At 53.3% G+C, this 8018-nt stretch overlaps 3 non-coding genes across 3 annotated transcripts; 1 reads left to right on the top strand and 2 right to left on the bottom strand.

Annotated features, from left to right (window-relative positions):
• Positions 1-2029: 2029 nt before the first annotated feature.
• TRNAP-UGG (transfer RNA proline (anticodon UGG)) lies at positions 2030-2101 on the bottom strand. The gene has a single exon. It is a non-coding gene; the product is annotated as a tRNA-Pro (tRNA).
• Positions 2102-4329: 2228 nt separating this feature from the next.
• On the top strand, positions 4330-4411 carry TRNAL-AAG (transfer RNA leucine (anticodon AAG)). The gene has a single exon. It is a non-coding gene; the product is annotated as a tRNA-Leu (tRNA).
• A 340-nt stretch (positions 4412-4751) lies between these two features.
• On the bottom strand, positions 4752-4824 carry TRNAV-AAC (transfer RNA valine (anticodon AAC)). Its single transcript has one exon. It is a non-coding gene; the product is annotated as a tRNA-Val (tRNA).
• Between the last annotated feature and the right edge of the window lie 3194 nt (positions 4825-8018).

The raw sequence follows: 8018 nt of genomic DNA, 5'->3' as shown, positions 1-8018 counted from the left end.
GCTGATCCCAAAAGGGTGATTGGACACGCGGGCACTGCTCTTTCGAAATAACGACTCCCCAGCGTCCTTCAAACTAATTTCTTCCCGGAGTTTCCTGGGGAGCCGGCTGCGGACGCATTTCAAGGGGACACTCTTTTGATTTTGTGAAATCAGGAGCGATGAAACTGAATTTACTGATTTCGAAATAGTTTCTTAGTGTAGACATGACCCCACTGAGTTCTTTCTTGCGTTCCTGACAGTGGATTGGGGTCCCAAAAGCTTTCGGTCCCAGCTCCATGTTTCGTTAGTCTCTAAGATGCTACAGGACTAGTCGTTGTTTTTTAAGATTTTCCATAAAAAAAAAGACGGTTGTGCGGTCGCTTCGAAAGAGCCGTTCCTTGTGTAACACACACAAAGGAAGCTGCCTCGGCAAAGGAAGGAAGAAGGAAACCTACATTGTGTTTCTGAAAAGGAAGGGAGAAGAAAAGCTAGGTGGTGGTTTTGAACCAGAAACCTTTGGGGTGCTAAGCAAATGTGATAACCACTACACTATAGAAAACCATAATGTGGTAGTTTTAACCCCTCTATAACCTCACCTTTGTGACTGGACTGAGTTAAATGTAATCTGTTCTCGGGTATACAGCCCCCTTCTGGATGAAACTATACCCAGTGTGTGGAGGGTGCTTGCATCTGTCAGATTGTTTGACTTTTCCTTGTATCCTCTCTCCAGGTGTAATTTTCTGCGCACCGGCTTCCTTGCCATGTGTATTTTCCTGGGTATTTGCGCCGGAGCGCTGATGGGGAGTTTTGCCTGCGTACAGTGTGAGGAATCCCTCCACGACGTCCCACCAGCATGGGAACATCCGAGCGGCCAAACCAAGGGCCCATCTAGCCCGGCGTCCCGTCTGCTGACAGCGGCCAACACCAGGTACCCCGGAGTGAGCATAAGAACCTAACCTAAGACCGTCCACATGGGGTGAGCCCAAAGGCCCATCTAGCCCGGCGTCCCGTCTGCCGACAGCAGCCCACACCAGCTGGCCCAGAGGGAATGAACAGCAGCAGGGACTCACCTCAGGCCAGTTTATTTCTCAATTTCCTGCTCCGGTTTCTGGCAGCAGGCGGAGCAAGTGACAAGCTAGAGGTGGCAAGAGGCCGAGCAAGTCAGCAAAACCGGATCTGGCGGGGGCAGTCCCAGGAAATCCTGGCGCCTTTTTCCCCAGCCGGTTTGAAACTCGCGTCACTTAGGGGTGCGTAGGCTGGGAAGGGCTAGCTTTTTCCCCCGCACGGCTTGAGCCCCGAGTCACTTGGGGGGGGGGTGTAGGCTGGGAAGGGCTAGCTTTTTCCCCCACATGGCTTGAGACCCGAGTCACTTGGGGGGGTGCGTAGGCTGGGAAGGGCTAGCTTTTCCCCCCGCACGGCTTGAGACCCGAGTCACTTGGGGGGGGGGGTGTAGGCTGGGAAGGGCTAGCTTTTTCCCCCGCACGGCTTGAGACCCGAGTCACTTGGGGGGGGGGTGTAGGCTGGGAAGGGCTAGCTTTTTCCCCCGCACGGCTTGAGACCCGAGTCACTTGGGGGGGGGGGCATAGGCTGGGAAGGGCTAGCTTTTTCCCCCACATGGCTTGAGACCCGAGTCACTTGGGGGGGTGCGTAGGCTGGGAAGGGCTAGCTTTTTCCCCCGCACGGCTTGAGACCCGAGTCACTTGGGGGGGTGTAGGCTGGGAAGGGCTAGCTTTTTCCCCCACACGGCTTGAGACCCGAGTCACTTGGGGGGGTGCGTAGGCTGGGAAGGGCTAGCTTTTTCCCCCGCACGGCTTGAGACCCGAGTCACTTGGGGGAGGGGGGGTGTAGGCTGGGAAGGGCTAGCTTTTTAAAACCCCAAATCATTTTTAAAAAATCATGTTGCTTTTTCTTAGCCACACGCTCCTGGGCTGCGGGGAGCAGACCACCGCCTGGGGGAGATCCGAAGCTGAGACGACGGAAAAAGAACAACAGTAGAGCTCCTCCGAAGACTAACGGTATGAGAGAGTAGGGATTATGGCTCCAAAAAATGGGGCTCGTCCGGGATTTGAACCCGGGACCTCTCGCACCCAAAGCGAGAATCATACCCCTAGACCAACGAGCCAGCTGTTTGGATCCTCTTTTCAAAGCCTGTTGAACTATTTTCACACCCTGCTAGGCTTGGCTTTTGACTTTTAATTTTTGTAGTTTCCCTGGCTTGTTGGTGCTTTTAAAGTTCAGGAGCCAGGAAGGAAGCCGACAGTCTTACGTCTCCGCTCCCGCGCCCTTGCTTCTTTGTCCTGAGGGAGAAGAAAGGGGCGTTGGGAAACAGAGCCGAGGAGGGGACAATGAAGCCAAAACTTTGCGGGATTTCCCCCAGATTTTCTTGTAGTTCCCATTGGGCAACACCACCCAAGTCGTAAACTAGTTTGCCAGGGGTATCTCAAGCAGTTGCTGCTGGGCGGGAGGAGAAAGACCGGGAAGGGGACTGAGTGAGGGGGGTAAACTTGAAACGATCCTCATGGGAATACAGTGGGAAGGGGTGTCATGATGGGTTAGCAAGAAAATCTTCATTACTTCAGTTGGGGTTTTGTGGGGTTGCACGCCACGTTTTGCACCTGACCTACTTTCCATTCATGACAGTTTTTGCCCCGACCTGCCTTCTGTGCACCCCAATTTTTGCACCGACCTACCTTCTCTGCATGCCAGTTTTTGTCTTCTGTGGATGCCAATTTTTGCACCATCCTGCCTTCTGTGCACCCCAATTTTTGCACCGACCTACCTTCTGTGCACCCCAATTTTTGCACCTGCCTTCTGTGTACCCCAATTATTGCACCGACCTTCCTTCTGTGCACCCCAATTTTTGCATCGATTTACCTTCTGTGCATGACAATTTTTGCACCATTCTGCCTTCTGTGCACGCCAATTTTTGCACTGACCTATCTTCTGTGCACGCCAATTTTTGCTCCGACCTACCTTCTGTGCACCCCAATTTTTGCACCTGCCTTCTGTGTACCCCAATTTTTGCACCGACCTACCTTCTGTGCATGCCAGTTTTTGTCTTCTGTGCATGCCAATTTTTGCACCATCCTGCCTTCTGTGCAACCCAATTTTTGCACCGACCTACCTTCTGTGCACCCCAATTTTTGCACCTGCCTTCTGTGTACCCCAATTATTGCACCGACCTTCCTTCTGTGCACCCCAATTTTTGCATCGATTTACCTTCTGTGCATGACAATTTTTGCACCATTCTGCCTTCTGTGCACCCCAGTTTTTGCACTGACCTATCTTCTGTGCACGCCAATTTTTGCACTGACCTATCTTCTGTGCACGCCAATTTTTACTCCGACCTACCTTCTGTGCACGCCAATTTTTGCACTGACCTATCTTCTCTGCACGCCAATTTTTGTTCCGACCTACCTTCTGTGCACCCCAATTTTTGCACCTGCCTTCTGTGTACCCCAATTATTGCACCGACCTTCCTTCTGTGCACCCCAATTTTTGCATCGATTTACCTTCTGTGCATGACAATTTTTGCCTTCTGTGCATGACAATTTTTGCACCATTCTGCCTTCTGTGCACCCCAATTTTTGCACTGACCTATCTTCTCTGCACGCCAATTTTTCTTCGACCTACCTTCTGTGCATCCCAATTTTTGCATCTGTCCTGCCCTCTGTGCACCCCAGTTTTTGCACCGGCCTGCCTTCTGTGCACCCCAATTTTTGCACTGATCTACTTTCTGTGCATGCCAATTTTTGCACCGACCTACCTTCTGTGCACCCCAATTTTTGCATCGACCTACCTTCTGTGCATGACAACTTTTGCACCCTGTGCATGACAATTTTTGCACCATTCTGCCGTCTGTGCACCCCAATTTTTGCACCGACCTACCTTCTGTGCACCCCAGTTTTTGCACCAGCCTGCCTTCTGTGCACCCCAATTTTTGCACCGACCCTCCTTCTGTGCACCCCAGTTTTTGCACCGGCCTGCCTTCTGTGCACACCAATTTTTGCACTGATCTACCTTCTGTGCACCCCAAGTTTTGCACCAGCCTGCCTTCTGTGCACCCCAGGTTTTGCACCAGCCTGCCTTCTGTGCACCCCAATTTTTGCACCGACCTGCCTTCTGTGCATGCCAATTTTTGCACCGACCTGCAGCCTAAACCAGGTATAAAGTCAGGGGAGGTGTGACACTGAAGCCAGGACTCCTAAATAGCCGGTGTGAATAGAACTGGGTTTTTAATTGTGCGTGAAAACGGAGAGGCACTAGCAGGTGGCTTTGTACAGGGAGAATCCACCGCTGAGCCACTGCAACAGGCAAAAGGACATATACAGGAAGCAGCTTTTTCACAAGGGTAGCGTGGCCGAGCGGTCTAAGGCGCTGGATTAAGGCTCCAGTCTCTTCGGGGGCGTGGGTTCGAATCCCACCGCTGCCAGAATTTTTTTTCCCTCTAGCATCCCTATTTTCCACAAAAATTCAGGGGAGAGTTTTGATTGCACTGGATTCATTAGGGTGTCGCTGTTGCCCTTTCCTGACCCAAACTCTGCCCTTCACCGAACAGAAAGTCTGGTTTTTTAGAAAGTTCCCCTTTTGCACCCCCAAAATGTTTCAATAGAAATTGCCCGGGATGCAGTGAGGTTGGGGGGCCAATGGCAGAACAGCACCCCAAAGCACTGGACATTTCTATTCTCCCAAACCAGTTTCACTTCATCTTCTCCCAAACCAGTTGCACTTCTCCCAAATCGGTTTCACACCGCTTCAGCAAAACTGGAGTTTGTTTCTGCCCGGTTTCGAACCGGGGACCTTTCGCGTGTTAGGCGAACGTGATAACCACTACACTACAGAAACCCACTGAAATGCTCTACTTCCCTGGTGTGAGGGATATTTCTCTTTAATTCGATTTCACTTTAATTTGGAGCACTGGTTTGTGTCTACATGGAGGTTTTAGTTTTGTGGGTGTCGTGTGTTTGCAAAGGGTGCTGATGGTGGCGTTACTCTGCACGGGTCCTTCTGGATGGCGGTGAAACTCTCTGCTCACCAACACCCCTGCCAGTCCATGACGCCATAGTGAGCAGCGGGGTGTGCGCCCCCGTGAGCACGGGACGTATTTGTGAGCGTGCACACACGTGGGCCAACGTGTGTCGGATCGAGCGTATTTTGAACTAGTGCTAACGCCCCTTAATCCTCGGGGACCGTCATGCTAGCCAGCCTGTTATTTTGAAAGCGGTTTTAAAAGACGTGGAATAGACTTCGGGGCACTGGGACTATCCCGAAATAGCGCCAGGTTGCAGACGCACCAGGAGGGTACACCTTCGTGTGCCTGTTGTGGATGCATGCAGTTGCGGGGTTTGAATTTGCGTGAATGTAGCTCAGTGTTTCTTAAACTTTTTAAGACTGAGGACCACCAAGCAATTTTTTTCATGGGGAACACCAAAGATTTTTTTGTTGAGGAAAAAAAAAGTTGTTGAGCCAAAAAAAAAGGGGGGGGTCTCCCTTTAAGGATGTCTTGCAGCTAGTGTGACTCCTAATTTGTGTGCCGAAACGTGGCCCTCTGTGTGTGCACGCACAACAGTGGGATCAGGCCGTGCATGCGCACACAAGTGTGATTTGGGCCTGCGTGTGTGTGCACAACAGTGGGATCGGGCCGTGCATGCGCACACAAGTGTGATTTGGGCCTGCGTGTGTGTGCACAACAGTGGGATCGGGCCGTGCATGCGCACACAAGTGTGATTTGGGCCTGCGTGTGTGTGCACAACAGTGGGATCGGGCCGTGCATGCGCACACAAGTGTGATTCGGGCCTGTGTGTGCGTGCACAACAGTGGGATCAGGCCGTGCGTGTGTGCACAAGTATGATTGGAGCCTCTGTGTGTGCACACAACAGTGGGATCGGGCCATGTGTGTATGTACAAGTGTGATGTGGGCCTGAGTGTGTGCACACAACAGTGGGATCAGGCCGTATGCGCACAAGTGTGATTTGGGCCTGCGTGTGCGTGCACAACAGTGGGATCAGGCCGTGTGTGTGTGCACAAGTGGAATTGGAGCCTCTGTGTGTGCACACAACAGTGGGATTGGGCCATGTGTGTATGTACAAGTGTGATGTGGGCCTGAGTGTGTGCACACAACAGTGGGATCAGGCCGTATGCGCACAAGTGTGATTTGGGCCTGCGTGTGCGTGCACAACAGTGGGATCAGGCCGTGTGTGTGTGCACAAGTGGAATTGGAGCCTCTGTGTGTGCACACAACAGTGGGATCGGGCCATGTGTGTATGTACAAGTGTGATGTGGGCCTGAGTGTGTGCACACAACAGTGGGATCAGGCCGTATGCGCACAAGTGTGATTTGGGCCTGCGTGTGCGTGCACAACAGTGGGATCAGGCCGTGTGTGTGTGCACAAGTGGAATTGGAGCCTCTGTGTGTGCACACAACAGTGGGATTGGGCCATGTGTGTATGTACAAGTGTGATGTGGGCCTGAGTGTGTGCACACAACAGTGGGATCAGGCCGTATGCGCACAAGTGTGATTTGGGCCTGCGTGTGCGTGCACAACAGTGGGATCAGGCCGTGTGTGTGTGCACAAGTGGAATTGGAGCCTCTGTGTGTGCACACAACAGTGGGATCGGGCCATGTGTGTATGTACAAGTGTGATGTGGGCCTGAGTGTGTGCACACAACAGTGGGATCAGGCCGTACAGCACAAGTGTGATTCGGGCCTGCGCGTGTGCATACAATAGTGGGATCAGGCCGTGCATGCACACACAAGTGGGATTCAGGCCTGCATGTGCATGCACAACAGTGGGATCAGTCCGTGCGTGTGTGCACAAGTGTGAGTCAGACCTGTAGCTGTGCGCACAACAGTGGGATCAGGCCGTGCATGCGTGCACAAGTGTGAGTCGGACCTGTAGCTGTGCGCACAACAGTGGGATCAGGCCGTGCGTGTGTGCACAAGTGTGAGTCGGACCTGTATCTGTGCGCACAACAGTGAGATCAGGCCATGCACGCACACGTGTGATTCGGGCCTGTGTGTGTGCACACGAGCGTATGGCTGGCCAGTGTGTGTTTGGGATCCTGAGGTGGGGGGGGGCTTGTGTTTCACTGAGCATGTTGTCTCTTTGGGGGCGTACCTTAGTCAAGCGCCTTTTGTGCGTGTTAACCGTGCGAGAGTGGTGCACGTGGCCATATTTCAGCCTTTCTTCTACCCCCAACAAAGCCCCCAGGTACTCCATTGGGGCAACCCATCTTTCCTCCCCTCGCCCCTCCATACCGACCACCCTGTTTTCCTTAAGGCACCCCCCACCCCCTTTTCAGGCCCCCCCTTTGAAACACCCCCATGTTCCCCCGCCTGCAACCCCCCCCCCCAGGAAATCTCACCTATCTCCTTCCCCTCCCCTGGCGCTGGTTAACACCCCTTTGGCCTGGGTTACCCTGGGGATGCCCTGACCCACCCAGGAGAAGGGAGGTGTGGGGTGTTGGGGGTTTTTTTTTACAGTCTCCTGCCACACCAGGGCGGGGGGAACTGTTTTTTGTCAGGGGACCCTCAGAAAGTTCAATCGCACAGGCGTGAGACGCAAAAAAACCCCAAACAGACACAAGCCCCAAACGGAGAAGGAGACCACATGTAGGGGTGCTAGGTATGGGTGGGGAGTGAGGGATTTAAAGGCACAGGGTTTCTTTTTTGGTATTTTTGGTGGCAACCTCACCACATTGCCCTGCACACCAGAGTGCTAGTAGATTTCGTGGGCTCCAGCCTCGCGGGGGGGTGGCCAAGGGGGGGGGAGCCCTGAGCTGTGGGGGCCGGATCCAGGCAAGTTGGGGGCTGCATCCGGCCCCTGAGCCTCATCCCCACCCCAAAAGCACAAAAAATCTAGAGGCAGAGGGAGGGGGGTGCGGGGGGGGGGGGAATTGCAACAGCTCCTCCAAGCCCAGCCCGCCCGCCTCTTGGAAGTACAAGAGGGTGGGGAAGGAAGAGGGCGGGGGGGGGGGGGGGCATATTGTGCAGGGTTTCCCAAAAGCCAAGGAATGGATTTAAAGAAAAAAGTTGCACCCG

The sequence above is a fragment of the Pelodiscus sinensis genome, chromosome 32 (genome assembly GCF_049634645.1).
Source record: "Pelodiscus sinensis isolate JC-2024 chromosome 32, ASM4963464v1, whole genome shotgun sequence".
NCBI lineage: Eukaryota > Metazoa > Chordata > Testudines > Trionychidae > Pelodiscus > Pelodiscus sinensis.
The sequence above is the reverse complement of the archived record's forward strand: the minus strand, read 5'-3'. Positions and strand labels throughout refer to the sequence as shown.